The sequence below is a fragment of the Dendrobates tinctorius genome, unplaced genomic scaffold (assembly GCF_039654945.1).
Source record: "Dendrobates tinctorius isolate UK_male_01 unplaced genomic scaffold, ASM3965494v1 ptg000024l, whole genome shotgun sequence".
Lineage (NCBI taxonomy): Eukaryota > Metazoa > Chordata > Amphibia > Anura > Dendrobatidae > Dendrobates > Dendrobates tinctorius.
The window spans coordinates 2,286,939-2,308,104 of NW_027361692.1; positions in this window are offsets into that span (position 1 = coordinate 2,286,939).

Consider the following 21,166-nt stretch of genomic DNA (forward strand, 5'->3'; position numbering starts at 1 on the left):
ATAGCATTTTTTCATCCTTTTACACAGTGTCGGACTGGGGTGCCAAGGGCCCACCAGTAAAATTGACTTTGAGGGGCCCACTTTTCACCTGTATACAAATATTACACTACCCTCATTCACAAATTTACCTATATCTCTATATAATAATAAGCTAGGTAGTTTGGTTAATGAATGATGAGATGCTGATTTTTTTTTATACAGAGTAAATCAAGTGAATTATGCCAAGTATTATCCATATAGTGGGGTTTGGGGCCCATATCTGCACAGGGGCCCACCGGGGGATTCCTCTGTTACCCTGTGGGCCAGTCTGAGCCTGCTTTTATATGTGTCCAAAAGAGGATCCATTTAGAATGCAGTATAGCCACAGAAATACATACCAACATTTGTCTATGTTGGATAAAAATATGCAAGATGATGATGATAAAAAAAAGAAAAACTAAAAAAAATTATGAGGCTGTGGTAGTAAGGAGTACAGTAATAATAGTCCATACTGTCCTCAAAGATATTACGAATCTCACTATTACAGTCTAAGATATGGATAAGTATTATCATATTCATTTTGCTCATAATTTGGTTAATGAATAAGCAGTATTCTTTCTCCATTCACTCCTTTATATTTATATACATTAATTTATATTAATGTTTTTATTAATAATGTAAACAAAGATTTTAACTCAGAGGTTAGAAAACTTATAAGACAAGCATATTCCTGTATTACCTAAATTGTGAATGGCCAACACCATGACCTGCCAAAAGCAATACAGATAATCTTAATATTCATTCCATCCCATGATTAATTTAAGTTACTGCTGTGGTTAGTTTAGCATTCTTATGAGACTCATGCATATTTAAGCCTCTTTCTTTTAACCCTTAGCTGGAAAGTTATCTAATGTCAACTTTTGCTGAATGTCTTTTAATTATTTTATTCTTAATTTAATGCACACATTTATATTTTTCAGTTATTGAATATGTGTAATCATAAGGTTCGGGATTAAGTCTTTGTTATTATTTTTCACATGGAGTTTCAAGGTGAGCCAAATGTTTCAGAAGGAGTTAAATTATTCAATAATAATATTATGATCCTAGCTATTACTAATGAATCATACTGAATAATTATTGCCTCATGAATGAAAATAGATATATATGAAAACTATTATATTGTATCTCTCAAGTGTCCTTGTTCATGAGCATAAAAAATAGGTATGCTGCTTACACATGAATGATTCTGTGATATCACATACAATTATAAAAAAGAGCTGTGATTCTATGTGGTAAATTACTTTGAATGAGTTATGACATCATTAAAATGCACATCTTTTCCAAATGGTGATAAACGTAAGGTTTCTTATGAACTGACCTGTGCGGCATCCAAGATCAACAGAATGAGGGTCCATTCACACAGGGAATTTGGGATTTTCATTATTGTAATTGACGAGGTCCCAGCAGTTAGAATTTCACCTATCAAACATTTATACCTATCATGTGGGTAACTATTAAATGTTGCTGGTGGGAAAACCTCTTTAATGGGGTTGTTGGATAGAATATCATGTTATCTCCATCACATCACCTTTTAACAGAGGACAAGATGCTGACAATAATGAAGATTTATTAAGTCTGCTTAACCCCTTACCAACATATGACGTACATTTACGTCATATGTCTTATCCCTGCTTTTGATGAGGGCTGGGTCACTGAGCCCACATCTTTCCCACCATATAGCAACTGATTTATTCAGCCATCTTGTGCTTTTAACAGCCGTGGGTGGAGAAGTGCTCTGCCAGCGGCTGTTAACCTGTTAAATCCCTCTGTCAATCTCTGACAGTGGCATTTAACTCGAGCCAGCATGGAGCGCCTCATTTGACACTGCAATCGGTAATCCCGTGACATGATCATGGAGATCGGATGGGTTGTTATGACAGATAGAGGTCTGCTGATGTCCCCAGTACCTGTCATTACAATCCTTCTGTGAATCTCAGCTTGTGGCTGGTGTTCATAGGAGGTTGTGATTTCTGCTATACATAGCAGTGCTGCAGACGATTGAAGCTTCAGGTCACCTAAGGGATCTATTAAATAGAGTGAAAAGTAAAAAAAGTTTTAAAAATTTGAAAAAATAGAAATGAAAAAGTTAAAATAAACCCCCTTTTGGTCCCATTGAAAAAAAAATATACATATAAGTATAAAAACCACGTTTGGTATTACCGCTTTCAGAAATGTCCGATCTATCAAAATATAAATGAAGTAACACTAAAAAAATCAAAATGCCAGATTTATGGAGTTTTTTGATCAAGGCAGCCTTGCAGTTTAATGCAAAACATTGTATCCACCCCAAAGTGGTATCAGTATAAATGTCAGCTAAGGGCTCAAAAAATAATCCATCACACAGCCCAATATCCCAAAAAATGAAAATGTTAAGAATTTTGGAAAATGGCCACAAAAGCAAATAAATATTTTCTTACAAATTTTTTTTCACTCCTTAACCCCCAAGGGTGGTTTGCACGTTCATGACCGGGCCAATTTTTACAATTCTGACCACTGTCCCTTTATGAGGTAATAACTCTGAAACGCTTCCAATGGATCCCGGTGATTCTGACATTGTTTTCTCGGAACACATTCTACTTCATGTTAGTGGTAAAATTTCATTCAAATAACTTGCGTTTATTTGTTAAAAAATGGAAATTTGGCAAAAATTTTGAAAATTTCGCAATTTTCCAACTTTGAATTTTTATGCCCTTAAATCACAGAGATATGGCACAGAAAAAACTTAATAAATAACATTTCACTTATGTTTCCTTTACATCAGCACAATTTTGGAACAAAATATTTTTTGTTAGGAAGTTATAAGGGTTAAAAGTTGACCAGCAATTTCTCATTTTTGCAACACCATTTTATTTTTACTGACCACATCACATTTGAAGTCACTTTGAGGAGTTTATATGAAGGACAATACCCAAAAGTGACACCATTCTAAAAACTGCACCCCTCAAGGTGCTCAAAACCATATTCAAGAAGTTTATTAACCCTTCAGGTGCTTCACAGGAATTTTTTGAATGTTTAAAAAAATGAACATTTAACTTTTTTTCACAAAAAAATTATTTCAGGTACAATTTTTTTTATTTTAACAAGGGTAACAGGAGAAATTGGACTGCAAAAGTTATTGTGCAATTTCTCCTGAGTATGCTGATACCTGATATGTGGGGGGAACCACTGTTTCAGCGCATGGCAGAGCTCAGAAGGGAAGGAGTGCCGTTTGACTTTTTCAATGCAAAATTGGCTGGAATTCAGATCGGACGCCAAGTCACGTTTGGAGAGCCCCTGATGTACCTAAACAGTGGAAACCCCCCGCAAGTAACCCCATTTTGGAAACTAGACCCCCCCAAGGAACTTATCTAGATATGTGGTGAGAACTTTGAACCCACAAGGGCTTCACAGAAGTTTACAACGTACAGCCGTATGAATAAAGCACTAGACAGTTTCCATTACGAACTGACATAAATCTCACCAAAAATAAACTGAAATATAAAGCAATAGGTGAAATATAAAATATAACCTTTAATCAGTCAATTAAAAGTACGAATCATGTGTCACCCCTGTGAAAATAAAAACCAGCATGCAGCTGCTTATCAAGCATATGGGCCTTCACTTAAAAAAAGAAGAAAGGCCAAACCTGAATAAGAGAATATAGATGGTCACCAAGAGGTTTGTTACATAGGTGAACAAAAACATCTAAAGGATACAGCAATTGAGATCAGTTTACTCATAAATGCCATAACCCATTTGCATATATATATAAGATTAATGCAGTTTGCCAAAAAGGTCTCTAAGGACCAAAAATTGACAGTCAGGTGAGAATAATAGTAAAAAAAGAACAGTCTCACCGAATAGACAGATGAGTCCGGAGTCCGGGAAGATCCTCTGTTCAATCCAACTGGAGAATACAATATGGGAAGACAATACCCTGTCACATCCCTAAAAACTGATATCAGCTAATCCCCAGACTCCTGTCCTAACAAGGGCAGTCCACAGCTGACCCTAACAACACATGCCCTGCACTTTCCCTGAGGCGATGTCCCGATGCGTTTCATCCAAGTACAATCTTCCGGGGACTAAACTTGTAAAGTGCCATAGTGCTAATGATGAGAGGAAACCTTCCACTCCCTATGCCTTCCGCGGGTAGTGGAGGAAGGAGGGCATATTTATAGATGACCTCATGTGCAGGCACATCTAAATGGTAACACATGTTACAAAATTTGATTACCTCATGTGTCGCATCCATAGATCCCTGACAAGCGCCATTAATCAGGCCATTTCCGGTCATGGAGCGCACGCCGGAGGGAGGACATCAGGAGCGTTGCTCCGCCTCTAGTGCAACCTGACAAGAGCCGCCGACTTCCGGTACAAAACATCATGCGCGCCTCTCCAGCAGTGCGAGTGCACACAGAGATAGTGGCCGACTTCCGGTTCAAAGTGGTAATGCAAAACGTTCCACATGTACATGTGACTCTGTTTACGGCACCGATATACATCATGAAAAAGCTGCCAATTTTCGGTCCACCAGGTATGATGTAGGGCGGACAAAACTCCACCCACCAGACTCCCAATATATCATATGCACCCTACCTAAGCGGCAAAACTCGCTGCATCCATCAGATATATGCATCAAATGTCAAACATCCGGCTCATAAGAATGTATACATCATAGAAAGGCGGCCGATGTAAAGGCGGCCAGATATAACATGGGATGGACATAACTCCGCCCACCGGACTCTCAATGTGTCATGTACACTGTAACTAACTGCCAAACTCGCTGCATCCATCTAATTGTATGGGTGCCTCAGGTGTCCAATATCCAAATAACAGGGGACTAAAAGGGGGGGTACCACTACTCCGCCACAGTCCCGGCGCTTCATGTGTGTCCCGAACAGGCGGACAACTTCCACCATGTCCATCAGGCACACCAGCAGAAACCAAAATTGCACATATTGCACTGCCAGTCCATGTCAAGGATGCCGTACTATTGGTCACGTCAGTGACATGCACCAGTTGGAGGGCAAAAAAACACCACATATGGAGTCCAACGGGTATATATAAGGATCTATGTTATGAGGCGACAAGATGTGACTTATGATAAATTCTGTATGGTTGCATATATATTCTGCAATTTGTCCTGAGTATGCTGATACCCCATATGTGGAGGTAAACCACTACTTGTGCGCATGGCAGAGCTCGGAAGGGAAGCAGCGCAATTTGACTTTTTTGGCTGGAATTGGGATTGGATGCCATGCCGCGTTTGGAAAGCCCCTGATGTGCCTAAACAGTAGAAACCCCCCACAAGTGACCCCATTTTGAAAACTAGACCCCCTAAGGAACTTATCTAGATGTGTGGTAAGCACTTTGAACCCCCCAGTGCTTCACAGAAGTTTATAACGCCCGGGCATGAAAATAAAAAAATCATATTTTTTCCACAAACATTATCTTTTGGTCCCCAATTTTTTTATTTTCCCAAGAGTAACAGGAGAAATTGGACCCAAAAGTTGTTGTCCAATTTGTCTTGAGTACACTGATACCCCATATGTGGGAGAAAACAACTGTATGGGGACACGTCAGTGCTTGGAAGGGAAGTAGTGACGTTTTGGAATGCAGACTTTGATGGAATGGTCTGCGGGTGTTATGTCACGTTTGGAGAGCCTCTGATGTGCCTAAACTGTTGAAACTCCCCACAAGTGACCCCATTTTGGAAACTAGACCCCCACGGAACTTATCTAGATGTGTGGTGAGCACTTTGAGCCCCCAAGTGCTTCACAGAAGTTTATAACGCCCGGGCATGAAAATTAAAAAATCATATTTTTTTCCACAAAAATGATATTTTTGCCCCCAATTTTTTATTTTTCTAAGGGTAACAGGAGCAATTGGACCCCAAAAGTTGTTTTGCAATTTGTCCTGAGTAGTCTGATACACCATATGTGGGGGTAAAACAGTGTTTGGGCACATGGCAGAACTTGGAAGGGAAGGAGCACCATTAGACTTTTTCAACGCAGAATTGGCTGGAATTGAGATCAGATGCCATGCTGCATTTGGAGAGGACAGTGGAACAGTGGAAACCCCCCAATTCTAACTCCAACCCTAACCCCAACACAACCCTAACCCTAATCTCAGCCCTAACTCTAGCCGTAACCCTAACCCTAGCCCTAACCTTAGCCCTAACCCTAAAGGGAAAATGGAAATAAATACATTTTTTTAATTTTATTATTTTTCCCTAACTAAGGGGGTGATAACGGGGGTTGGATTTATTATTTATGGCGGGTTTTTATGTTTGGCGGCTGTCATACGCTAAAAGACGCTTTTTATTGTAAAAATAGTTTTTGCATCACCACATTTTGAGAGCTATAATTTTTCCATATTTTGACAAACTGAGTCATGTGAGATCTTATTTCTTGCAGGACGAGTTGATGTTTTTATTGGTACCATTTTCGGGCACATGACATTTTTTGATCACTTTTTATTCTTATTTTTTTGGACGCAGAATGAACAAAAACCAGCATTTCAAGAATTTCTTTTAGGGGGTGCGTTTACACTGTTCCACGTACGGTAAAATTGATAAGGCGGTTTTATTCTTCGGGTCAGTACGGTTACAGCGATACCTCATTTATGTCTTTTTTTATGTTTTAGCGCTTTTATGCAATGAAAACAATTTTGTATAAAAAATAATTATTTTTGCATTGCTTTATTTTGCGAGCTATAACTTTTTTATTTTTTTGCTGATGATGCTGTATGATGGCTCGTTTTTTGCGGGACAAGATGACATTTTCAGCGGTACCATAGTTATTTATATCCGTCCTTTTGATCGCGTTATTGCACTTTTTGTTCGGCGGTATGATAATAAAGCATTATTTTTTGCTTTGTTTTTTATTTTTATTTTTTAAGGGGTTCACTAAGGGGTTAACTAATGGGACAGTTTTATAGGGCGGGTCATTATGGACGTGGCCATACCAAATATGTGTGCTTTTATTGTTTTTTCTTTATTTCCAAAAAATGAATTTATTAGGGAATATTTTTTTTTTCATTTATTTAGCGATTTTTTATATATTATTTTTACACTTTTTTTTATCTTTATTACCATGTCCCAGGGGGACATAGCTGTCATGTGACAGATCGCTGATCTGTCACATCACAGATCAGCGATCTGTCACAGACAGTGCTGCAGGCTTCCTCGTGCTTGCGCTTTGCAGGCATGAGGAAGCCAGCTCCCTGCAGGCCCCCGAAGGTCTCTGCTGCCATTTTGAATCTGGGGACCCGCAGGGAAGGAGACCCCCACAGCAGCCCCCTCCCTGCCGATGCTTCCCTAAACCCCGGTACACTGCGATCGTGTTTGATCACAGTGTGTCAGGGGTTAACGTGTCAGGGGCGGTCCGTGACCACCCCTGACTAGTGTTGAGCGATACCAGCCGATACTGAAAAATATCGTATCGGAATGGATCGGCCGATCTAAAAAAAGTATCGGGTATCGCCGATTCCGATACCGGAAGTCCCATTCAAGTCTATGGAACTTCCGGTATCGGAATAAGAAAAACCCTTTTCTGTCCTTGTACAGCCTCTCGGGGGTGTGCACGGACCTTCCGGGGATCTGTGCTGGCCTGCCGGGGGTCTGTGCCGACTGTCCGGGGGTCTGTGCGGACTGACGGGGGTCTGTACCGGCCTGCCGGGGGGCTGTGCCGACTGTCCGGGGGTCTGTGCAGGCTGCGGGGGTCTGTGCAGGCATCGTCCGATGGGACTACAAGTCCCATCGGGTTATTCCTGCTACCATGATGGTGATTGACACATTAGCCAATGATGGGACAGTAGTAGTCCCATCATCCGGCTAATGTGTTGATTTAAAAAAAAAAAATAAAAAATACTACATACATACTACATGCATACTACATATATACATACTACATACAGTGGGGAAAAAAAGTATTTAGTCAGTCAGCAATAGTGCAAGTTCCACCACTTAAAAAGATGAGAGGCGTCTGTAATTTACATCATAGGTAGACCTCAACTATGGGAGACAAACTGAGAAAAAAAAATCCAGAAAATCACATTGTCTGTTTTTTTTTTCATTTTATTTGCATATTATGGTGGAAAATAAGTATTTGGTCAGAAACAAAATTTCATCTCAATACTTTGTGATATATCCTTTGTTGGCAATGACAGAGGTCAAACGTTTTCTGTAAGTCTTCACAAGGTTGCCACACACTGTTGTTGGTATGTTGGCCCATTCCTCCATGCAGATCTCCTCTAGAGCAGTGATGTTTTTGGCTTTTCGCTTGGCAACACGGACTTTCAACTCCCTCCAAAGGTTTTCTATAGGGTTGAGATCTGGAGACTGGCTAGGTCACTCCAGGACCTTGAAATGCTTCTTACGAAGCCACTCCTTCGTTGCCCTGGCGGTGTGCTTTGGATCATTGTCATGTTGAAAGACCCAGCCACGTTTCATCTTCAATGCCCTTGCTGATGGAAGGAGGTTTGCACTCAAAATCTCACGATACATGGCCCCATTCATTCTTTCATGTACCCGGATCAGTCGTCCTGGCCCCTTTGCAGAGAAACAGCCCCAAAGCATGATGTTTCCACCACCATGCTTTACAGTAGGTATGGTGTTTGATGGATGCAACTCAGTATTCTTTTTCCTCCAAACACAACAAGTTGTGTTTCTACCAAACAGTTCCAGTTTGGTTTCATCAGACCATAGGACATTCTCCCAAAACTCCTCTGGATCATCCAAATGCTCTCTAGCAAACTTCAGACGGGCCCGGACATGTACAGGCTTAAGCAGTGGGACACGTCTGGCACTGCAGGATCTGAGTCCATGGTGGCGTAGTGTGTTACTTATGGTAGGCCTTGTTACATTAGTCGCAGCTCTCTGCAGTTCATTCACTAGGTCCCCCCGCGTGGTTCTGGGATTTTTGCTCACCGTTCTTGTGATCATTCTGACCCCATGGGGTGGGATTTTGCGTGGAGCACCAGATCGAGGGAGATTATCAGTGGTCTTGTATGTCTTCCATTTTCTAATTATTGCTCCCACAGTTGATTTCTTCACTCCAAGCTGGTTGGCTATTGCAGATTCAGTCTTCCCAGCCTGGTGCAGGGCTACAATTTTGTTTCTGGTGTCCTTTGACAGCTCTTTGGTCTTCACCATAGTGGAGTTTGGAGTCAGACTGTTTGAGGGTGTGCACAGGTGTCTTTTTATACTGATAACAAGTTTAAACAGGTGCCATTACTACAGGTAATGAGTGGAGGAAAGAGGAGACTCTTAAAGAAGAAGTTACAGGTCTGTGAGAGCCAGAAATCTTGATTGCTTTTTTCTGACCAAATACTTATTTTCCACCATAATATGCAAATAAAATGAAAAAAAAACAGACAATGTGATTTTCTGGATTTTTTTTTCTCAGTTTGTCTCCCATAGTTGAGGTCTACCTATGATGTAAATTACAGACGCCTCTCATCTTTTTAAGTGGTGGAACTTGCACTATTGCTGACTGACTAAATACTTTTTTCCCCACTGTATATACATACTACATACATACTACATATATACATATACTACATACATACTACATATATACATACTATATACATACTACATATATATACTACATACATACTACATATATACATACTACATACATACTACATATATACATGCTACATACATACTACATATATACATACTACATACATACTACATGCATACTACATACATACATACTACATATATACTACATTCATACAACATACATATATACTACATACATACAACATACATACTACATACAACATACGTACATACTACATATATATACACTACATACATACTACATACATACTACATATATACTACATATATACATACTACATACATACTACATACATACTACATACGTACTACATACATACTACATTCATACAACATACATATATACTACATACATACAACATGCTACAGACATACAACATACATACAATACATTCATACAATACATACATATAGACATACAGTACATACAACATAGAGTACATACTCACCATTACTTGTCACTTTGATCCCTGAAGCCAGTGTCATCTAAGGAAAAATATAAAAATAACAAACCACCAAATACTCCCTGATCCGCAGAAATACACGATTGAGTGTCCCATGCCGATCTTCCGTGGAGAGCAGCAGCATCAGCTGATGCGACCGCTCTCTACGGGGCTCAGGAATCCAGTGTCGGGAGGTAGGTATCCTTCCGCACTGTATTCCTCCGCCACTGTAAAAAAATAGTCCCTGGTCTCACTTTATGGCAAATGCTGTGTGGGAACTTTTTCACACAGCAATGCCAAAAGTGAGACTAGGGACTATTTTTTTTACAGTGGCGGAGGAATACAGTACGGAAGGATACCTACCTTCCGACACTGGATTCCTTGAGCCCCTAGAGAGCGGTCGCATCAGCTGATGCTGCTGCTCTCCACGGGAGATCGGCGTGGGACACGCGTGGATTTCTGCGGATCAGGGAGTATATGGCTTGTTTGTTATTTTCATATTTTTCCTTAGATGACACTGACTTCGGGGAACAATGTGACAAGTATTGGTGAGTATGTATGTTGTATGCAATATGTATGTTATATGAATGTAGTATATATGAAGCATGTATGTAGTATGTAGTATGTATGTATGTTGTATGAATGTAGTATATATGTAGTATGTATGTAGTATATATGTAGTATGTATATATGTAGCATGTATGTAGTATGTATGTAGTATATATGTATGTTGTATGTATGTAGCATGTATGTAGTATGTATGTAGTATATATGTATGTTGTATGTATGTTGTATGTATGTAGTATGTATGTAGTATGTAGTATGTATGTTGTATGAATGTAGTATATATGTAGTATGTATATAGTATGTATGTAGTATATATATAGTATGTAGTATATATGTATGTTGTATGAATGTAGTATATATGTAGTATGTATGTAGTATGTATATATGTAGCATGTACTGTATGTAGCATGTATGTAGTATGTATGTAGTATATATGTATGTAGCATGTATGTAGTATGTATGTATTATATATGTATGTTGTATGTATGTTGTATGTATGTAGTATATATGTAGTATGTATGTACAGTGGGGCAAAAAAGTATTTAGTCAGTCAGCAATAGTGCAAGTTCCACCACTTAAAAAGATGAGAGGCGTCTGTAATTTACATCATAGGTAGACCTCAACTATGGGAGACAAACTGAGAAAAAAAAATCCAGAAAATCACATTGTCTGTTTTTTTTTTCATTTTATTTGCATATTATGGTGGAAAATAAGTATTTGGTCAGAAACAAAATTTCATCTCAATACTTTGTGATATATCCTTTGTTGGCAATGACAGAGGTCAAACGTTTTCTGTAAGTCTTCACAAGGTTGCCACACACTGTTGTTGGTATGTTGGTCCATTCCTCCATGCAGACCTCCTCTAGAGCAGTGATGTTTTTGGCTTTTCGCTTGGCAACACGGACTTTCAACTCCCTCCAAAGGTTTTCTATAGGGTTGAGATCTGGAGACTGGCTAGGCCACTCCAGGACCTTGAAATGCTTCTGATGAAGCCACTCCTTAGTTGCCCTGGCAGTGTGCTTTGGATCATTGTCATGTTGAAAGATCCAGCCACGTTTCATCTTCAATGCCCTTGCTGATGGAAGGAGGTTTGTACTCAAAATCTCACGATACATGGCCCCATTCATTCTTTCATGTACCCGGATCAGTCGTCCTGGCCCCTTTGCAGAGAAACAGCCCCAAAGCTTGATGTTTCCACCACCATGCTTTACAGTAGGTATGGTGTTTGATGGATGCAACTCAGTATTCTTTTTCCTCCAAACACGACAAGTTGTGTTTCTACCAAACAGTTCCAGTTTGGTTTCATCAGACCATAGGACATTCTCCCAAAACTCCTCTGGATCATCCAAATGCTCTCTAGCATACTTCAGACGGGCCCAGACATGTACAGGCTTAAGCAGTGGGACACGTCTGGCACTGCAGGATCTGAGTCCATGGTGGCGTAGTGTGTTACTTATGGTAGGCCTTGTTACATTGGTCCCAGCTCTCTGCAGTTCATTCACTAGGTCCCCCCGCGTGGTTCTGGGATTTTTGCTCACCGTTCTTGTGATCATTCTGACCCCACGGGGTGGGACTTTTCGTGGAGCACCAGATCGAGGGAGATTATCAGTGGTCTTGTATGTCTTCCATTTTCTAATTATTGCTCCCACAGTTGATTTCTTCACTCCAAGCTGGTTGGCTATTGCAGATTCAGTCTTCCCAGCCTGGTGCAGGGCTACAATTTTGTTTCTGGTGTCCTTTGACAGCTCTTTGGTCTTCACCATAGTGGAGTTTGGAGTCAGACTGTTTGAGGGTGTGCACAGGTGTCTTTTTATACTGATAACAAGTTTAAACAGGTGCCATTACTACAGGTAATGAGTGGAGGAAAGAGGAGACTCTTAAAGAAGAAGTTACAGGTCTGTGAGAGCCAGAAATCTTGATTGCTTGTTTCTGACCAAATACTTATTTTCCACCATAATATGCAAATAAAATGAAAAAAAAAACAGACAATGTGATTTTCTGGATTTTTTTTTCTCAGTTTGTCTCCCATAGTTGAGGTCTACCTATGATGTAAATTACAGACGCCTCTCATCTTTTTAAGTGGTGGAACTTGCACTATTGCTGACTGACTAAATACTTTTTTGCCCCACTGTAGTATGTATGTAGTATGTATATATGTAGTATGTATGTAGCATGTATGTAGTATATATGTATGTTGTATGAATGTAGTATATATGTAGTATGTATATAGTATGCATGTAGCATGTATATATGTAGTATGAATGTAGTATGTATGTATACTGTATGAATGTAGTATGTATGTAGTATGTATGTATGCTGTATGAATGTAGTATATATGTAGTATGTATATAGTATGTATATAGTATGTATGTAGTATGTATATATGTAGTATGTATGTAGCATGTATGTAGTATGTATGTAGTATATATGTATGTTGCATGTATGTAGTATGCATATATGTAGCATGTATGTAGCATGTATGTAGTATGTATGTAGTATGTATGTAGTATGTTTTTTTTTTTTTTTTTACATTCAACACATTAGCCGGATGATGGGTCTAGTACTGTCCCATCATTGGCTAATGTGTCAATCACTGTCAGTGTAGCAGGCATCACCCGATGGGACTTGTAGTCCCATCGGACGATGCCTGCACACACACAAGACCCCCGGCAGGCCCGCACAGACCACCGCAGCCGGCATAAGCCCCCCGGCAGGCCCGTACAGACCCCCGGCAGGCCCACACAGACCACCTCAGCCGGCATAAGCCCCCCGGCAGGCCCGTACAGACCCCCGGCAGGCCCGCACAGACCACCGGCAGCCGGCACAGGCACCCGGCAGTTGGCACAGACCCACGACAGTCGGCACAGACCGCGCATCATGATGACGTCATTTCAGCAGCCAATCACAGCCATACCAATAGTTAACATGCCTAACAGGATGTGCCCACACTTCTGAGGATTCCCATTGGCTGAATCAAATCGAACAGGCTGATAGCTTTATGGGAACTTCCGATTCCGGTATCCGATACGAAAAAAGTATCAGAAGTCAGTATCGGAATTCCGATACAGCTAATATCGGCCGATACCTGATACTTGCGGTATCAGAAAGCTCAACACTACCCCTGACACATAGTGCCGGGTGTCAGCTGTGATAATCAGCTGACACCTGGCCGCGATCAGCGGCGCTCACCACGTGAGCGCCGCTGATCGCTATGACGTACTATCCCATCCCTGGGAATTAGGTTCCAGGGCACATGGATGGGATAGTACATCATATGGCAGAAAGGGGTTAAATAAAAATTAAACTTTACATCTTTAACATTTGTGTACACAGATTGACTTTGAGAAACATTTTGCCATATGAGTTTTATCATATAGTGAACATGGTGAATAATAATACCAAAAAACAATTGTGGAATTGCATTTTTTAAAAATTTCACTGCATTTGGATTTTTTTTCTTGTTTTCCAGTACACTATATGGCAGAATGAAAGATGTAATTCAAAAGTACAGCTCATCCTGCAAAAATCAAACATTTATACATATATTTTGAAGGAAAAATAAAAAAGTAATGGCTCTTGGAAGAAGGGGGAGAAAAACAAAACAAAACCAAAAATTGCTAGGGAGCGAAGGGGTTAAAATCATATTACTTGACAAGCGTGTAATTTGCTCTTTTGTCAGGTGATTGCTGGTCTCGTTGGATTGGCCAATGATTATGGGCCAGTCTAAATGAGCCTTAGGTGAGCAAAATAACTAGCTAATTATGATTACTAGAATAGGCTGATTACGCACAGCTAAACTTGAATTCCGATAGCCTTGTTGTAGCTAAACTGATCTATATATTGAACCATATAAATACAATAAATAAAATATTAGGCTCAGTCGCCTTAGCAAACATCAATGTTCGTAATCATGACAATGTTTATATCTAATAATTAAAATAGGTGTCAGAACTCTAACTCAGCAACTCTTGTGCACCAGGCAACAGCTCTTTCGTATAACCTATTCAGGTTGCTGGACAGTTCCTTGCTAATCCTGATACTAGTATCTGTGTTGTTCCTTATTGTCACCACTCTCAGTTCCTGATTGCCTCCACCCTGTAATCTCTCGAATGAACACTGTACTTAAACCTGGGATTGCAATTCCTTCTTTGCAAGATTATTGAGCTCCCAATAGACAAATGCTGCTCGGGAGTATGCATATCTCAATCTTGACTGCAGACTTTTCATTTTAAACCAGACAACCCCTTTAAACTAGGTGAAAAGTGGAATTGCAACATGTTTTGACTTTGCACCCCCAACAACTTTACATTTTAACCATGTTCATAAGAAGGAGACTAAAGGTCAAATGGTTTTACCTTTTCTATTTCAGATCAAAGGCATCAATATATCTGAATTTCAGATAATTAAAAAACAATTAGCAAGATAGAAAATTGAAAATCAGAAAACAAACTACTTTTAGGTTTTCTTCAAAAATACATACAGTTGAAACCAGAAATTTACAAACACTATATAAAAAGACACAAATGAATGTTTTTCTCAATATCTGACATCAAATCAGAATAAATCTTTCCCATTTTAGGTCAATTAGCATAATTATTAATATTTGCCAAAATGTGCCAAAATGCCATAATAATGAGAGAGATAGTGTTTTAAGGTATTTTTATTACTTACTGCAAAGTAAAAAGTTTACATACTGTGGCAAAGTCACTGCTGAAGTGATTGAGGGGAGATACGTGCTAATGCGCATGATGGCATCAGTGATGTAAAACCAGAATAGTTTCCTCCAGCACACTATGTGTTGGGACGGTTTATATAAAGTTATATTACGGGCTAATTTTAGTGGACCTCCATAGAGTGAGTGGGAGGGGGTCTGCCGTATCACCACATGCAGAGTCCTGACAGGACCTGTGTGATGTCAAGATCATGTGATTAGTCACATAATGGAGGAGTCATAAGTTCTGGGCTTAAATGACCGAAGGACAGAGCTTTCAGTGTTCAGTGTGGGCCTGGAGAAAGACCACTCCAGGAAAGTGCGTGCTGAACCAGAATCATAGACATTATTGCCTGTTAGCGGGCTAATTCCTGCTAGGAAAAGGACTGTTACTGTTTTGCCCAGAGGGCCGTGGTTATTTTCCCAAGCATGGTTTATGCTGTCTTCAATAAACCAAGCATTTTCTTAAAGAGACAATGTTCCAGTTATACCCCTGTGTCCAGCCAAATGAGCCACTCTACCACAATACACTAAGATTGCTATGACTTTTAACAATTCTGGACTACCCATATGAGGTCATGTGTTTGGAGGCTTCTGATAGTTTTTTGGCAACATCTGCATTAATTAGAGAAACACCTGTAGATGTATTTTAATGCACACCTAAAACACACTGCTTCTTTGTGTAGCATCATGGAATAGTCCCAAGAAATTAGCCAAGACATCAGGAAGAGAATTGTGGACTCGCACAAGTCTGGCTCATCCTTGGGTACAAGTTCTAGATACCTTAAGTTGCCTCATTCATCTGTACAAACAATTATGGGAACAAGATACGAATGTCCAGCCATCTTACCGCTCAGGAAGGAGACGGGTTCTGAGTCCCAGAGATGAACATCCTTTGGTCCTACAAGTGCATATCAACCCAAGGACAAAAGAAAAGATCTTGTAAAGATGGTGTCTAGTCAATGTGGGCCCCATCATTTGCTCAGTCTATTTTTCTGCCTGCGTTTGTGTTTTCATATTCTCTCACCAAAAATATATGTTTGGGGGCTATCTATTCCTTTGGGGTCTGCTTCGGGGCAGTATAGATTTCCCCTTTCATGCTTTAGACTTAGTTAGCTCTCCCGCTGTGCTGAGGCATCTAGGACTTTCGTAGGTACGCTCCACGGCTACTGCTAGTTGTGTGGACAGGATCAGGGGTCTGCAATCTGTTTAGTTTCCAACCTCTCTGGTGTTCTGTTGCTTAGCCTGGGCCTGCTATCCTCCTCAGTGAGCCATTCACAGCAAATGACCATTGTTACATTTGTAGGAAAAAGGGAGAAGTTTAGAAGCCTAAGAACACCATCCCAACTGTGAAACACGGGGGTGGCAGCAACATGTTGTGGGGTTGTTTTGCTGCGGGAGGGTCAATTCACAAAATAGATGGCATCATGAGAAAAGAAGATTATGTGGCAATACTGAAGCAACATCTCAAGACATCAGCCAGGATTTAAAATCATGGGCAGAAATGGGTCTTCCAAATGGACAATGACTAAAAGTATACTGCCAAAATGGTTACAAAGAGGCTTAAGGATAACAAAGTCAATGTTTTGGAGTGGCCATCACAAAGTGCTGATCTCAATCCTATTGAAAATTTATGGACAAAGCTGAAAGAGCAGGTTAGAGCAAGGTGACCTACAAACCTACATCAGTTACACTGTTAGCATCCAAGCTTGGTGAAGCAAGACTCCAGGAGTGGACTGTCTGGACCGTGGCACCGAGGGGTTCCCCGGTGAGCAACCAGGTGGAGCCGACCCCTATATAGGGATCGTTAGGAGCAGGCCCTGGGGTTCGAATGCCATGGCAGTCGGTATCAAGAGGGGAGGCTTGGAATGGACTGGAGTAGGACTGAGTGCGAGGTACCACGAGCACCAGGACAGGGAAGTACTCGGGTGGCGAGACCGGCGTAGGACTGCAGTAGATAAATATGGACAGCAGGACCGAGCAGGAACACAGGACCGGAGTAGGACTGCGGGAGATAGACACAGGAAGCAGGACGGAGCAGGAACACAGGACCGGAGTAGGACGGCAGGAGATAGACACGGGAAGCAGGACGGAGCAAGGGCACAGGACCGGAGAAGGCGGCAGGAAACAGGCACGGGCCACAGGACGTAGCAGGGACGAAAGCACAGGAGAGAGAGATGAGCACGGGGCACAGCACACAGGACACAGGGCACAGCGCACAGGGCACAGCGCATAGGACACAGGGCACAGGGATGGCCTAGCATGCAGGTAGGAACATGACGATCAGGTGCCTCTAATACAGGAGGGCGGCCTGAAATACTCTAGGACAGCCCCCCATTGGTCCGGCGGTGCTTCCATGTCAGGGCACCGCCGGAGCACAAGAAGGTGGAGGGAGACGCGGCCGTGGCCTACGGGCATGCGCAGAGCATGCAGTAATGTCACAGACCGGTCAGAGGAGGACGCCGTGGCTGACAGGAGGAGACAGGCTGCAGCGCTGGAGTGATCAGGTGAGTATACAGGGGCATGACGGGGGCCGTGACATACACCAGTTTTGTTGGGAGGAATGGGCCCAAATTCCAACCAACTATTGTGAGAAGCTTGTATCAAGGATTTACCAAACATTTGACCAAAGTCATTCACTTTAAGGGCAATGGCATCAAATACTAATGAAATGTATGTAAGCTTTTGACTTTGCAGTAAGTAAGAAAAATTCCTTAAACATTCTCTCTCTCTCAATATTCTGGCATTTGTCACACATTAATAATTTAATAATTATGGTAATTCTAATTGACTAAAATGGGAAAGGATTATTCTGATTTCATGTTTTTTGTATAGTGTATGTAAACTTCTGGTTTCAACTGTATCTTTCAGCTTTTTTCTTTCTTTTTCAGACACAATTTGGTTGCTATTTTTTCCATTGTAAATCATGTTATGCCTAGATCATATAACTCAATGATTCTTCTTAGAATCAGTTACTTTGTAATGTAAGGAATGGAATAAAGAGTGCAGCATACATTCATTTCTACAAGTTTTACCAACCATAGGGCATGCTGAGTTTGCACAGACATTTCCACTGAGCCAAAAAAATGGAAGTTGAAAAAAATGTCACAGTAGGAAAAATATTAAGTGCATTTGTTTTTCTGATTCACAGTTAACAACTAACCACAATGAGTTTTAGTGGAAATAAAACTTAGAAAGCCAAGAAAAATGCTTTGTGTAAAAGCACCCTAAGGCTACTTTCACACATCAGGCTTTCGGCGTCAGGCGCGATCCGGCGTCGTGCCGGAATGCCAGATCCGGCAAATGTTTTGTAAAACCTGATGTGCCGGATCCGGTTTTCTGCCGGATCCGTCTTGTTCTTGACAGACAAAACCGGATCCGTCTCATCCGGTTCATCCGTTTTTCTATCCGTTTTTCGACGGATTACGCTGGATCCGGTTTTTAAAATTGACCCTTGTGGCCTTCCGAACGGGATTGGCTACTGGAAAACTATATATAGCGTGTTCCTACAGCCCTTCTTTGACAGGTTGTAGAGGAGAAAGTGCAGGTTGGAGAGAAGAGCAAGTTACTGGCGAAGATGGATGTTGTCATTGGAAATATTTTGAAGAATTTGGTGGATTTTATAGGGGAGGCGAATCGTTTGAGGGTGATTGTTCTGGAGAAGGAGAGAGCGAGACAGCAGCGCATCAGGCATCGTAGACGACGTTTGTGGATCCACCCCATCACAGCCAAGAGAATGACGCGTGGGGTCTATTCTACACTCTGCATGGACCTTCGACGAAACCCGGATAAATTTTTTGGATATGTTCGGATGAAAATGGAGAATTTTGATTACTTGGTGAAGCGCATTGCACACCTCATAAGAAAAGCGGACACCTATTGCCGCTTCTCTGTTTCACCCGCAGAGCGTCTGATGGTGACTTTAAGGTAAGCCACATTTATTGGATGTGATCGCATCAGAGCACACTTTCACTGCAATCTTGTTGGTGGTAGTTTGTATCTCCAAGTGTTATAGCTCAGTTTTGGTATGTAATGCTGTGATTTAAAACTAATTTATTGTTTTTTAATTCCCCACAGATTTCTTGCAACTGGAGAATCACTTTCGTCACTGCATTTCCAGTACAGACTCGGGATTTCCACCATATCTGGAATTGTGAAGCACACATGCCGTGCACTGTGGGACTCCTTAGCTGAAGAGTTTTTACCAGAGCCCACAACAGAGAGGTGGATTGAAATTGCTGACAAGTTTCAACAGATATGTCAGTTTCCCAACTGCTTGGGCGCTGTGGACGGGAAACATATCCGCATTGTAAAGCCAACTGGATCGGGATCGGAATATTTCAATTACAAGAAATATTTTTCAATTGTCCTCATGGCCATCGCTGACGCGGAATACAAATTTATTGCGGTTGATATTGGGGCCTATGGCCGCTCCAATGACTCTCAAGTTTTCAAACTGTCTGCCATGGGGCGTAAACTGTATGGAAACACCTTCCAGTTCCCACCACCTAGACCGCTGCCGCAAACATCTGGTCCACCTATGCCATTTGTCTGTGTAGGGGATGAAGCCTTCCAGCTGTCAGAACACCTTTTGAAACCGTACTCTAGCAGAGGATTGACAAGACCAAAACGCATTTTTAATTACCGCCTCACAAGAGCAAGAAGAATGGTTGAATGTACCTTTGGTATTCTGACAGCCAAATGGCGGGTCCTATTGACTGCGATCAACCTCAAGACAGAAACCGTGGACGAGGTGATCAAAGCTTGCGTGGTACTCCACAATTTTGTTATCTGCAAGGAACCCATTTCCATTGAGGACACCTCTGAAGAAACCACCTTGCAAGATTACCATGACATTACCACTAGAAGTTCTGTGACGGTTTCAGTAATGAGGGACAATTTTGCACTATACTTTATGTCACCTCAAGGCAGAGTACACTGGCAGGATGACAGAGTGTGAAAGATTTGTGCCCTAACCAAACTTGTGTACCTTCTGTACCAACAGTATATACCTTTGCCAACCAAAGTTGGCTATCTTGTCATGGTCTCTATTTTTAGCTTTAGGCCACAGGTGTGTACCTGGTTGTGTTTTATGCAAAGTATTTCACCTTTTAACAAAAGTTGTGTACATTGTTAGGAAATCACCAACAATAAACACAACTTTTCAGGTGAAATACTTTGCTTCAAACACAACCAGGAACACAACTGTGGCAAAAAGCTAAAATTTACCCACAGTTATATACCTGGTTTTGAATACCTTTTTACCTTTTAAATACCCTGTATTTAACCTTTTTTTTAAACATATTTCGCCGCAGAAAGAAATGACAGACAACCAGTGTAAACAATAATTTAACTTTTATTTAAAATATTTTTTTTTTGTAAACTGTTTTTAAGGTTAAAAAAACTTTTTTAATAAAGGTTTGAAAACAACCAAATGGGCATTTTTATTACAAAAAAAACATTATAACTCGGTGTAGTGTGGGATGGAAATACTGCTGGAGGGGCTGCGGGACACTTCGACAATGGGAGTGTGGAGAGAGGACTGGGATCGTGGTGGGGAAGGAACAGTTAGAGGTGATGGTGTGGAAAAAGCTACAGAATGGGTGGACATGTGGGAGGCAGAAGAGGTGGTGGGCGGTGGAGTGGAGGGTTGGGCAGGGACTGTAGGAGCAGATGATGTTGATGGAAAGTTGTATGGGGAAGGAGTTTGGTACGGGGAAGGAGTTTGGTACGGGGAAGGAGTTTGGTACGGGGCAGGTTGCTGGAAGTGGGGAGTTGTCTGGTACTGGGGAGGTTGCTGGTACTGGGGAGGTTGCTGGTACTGGTGAGGTT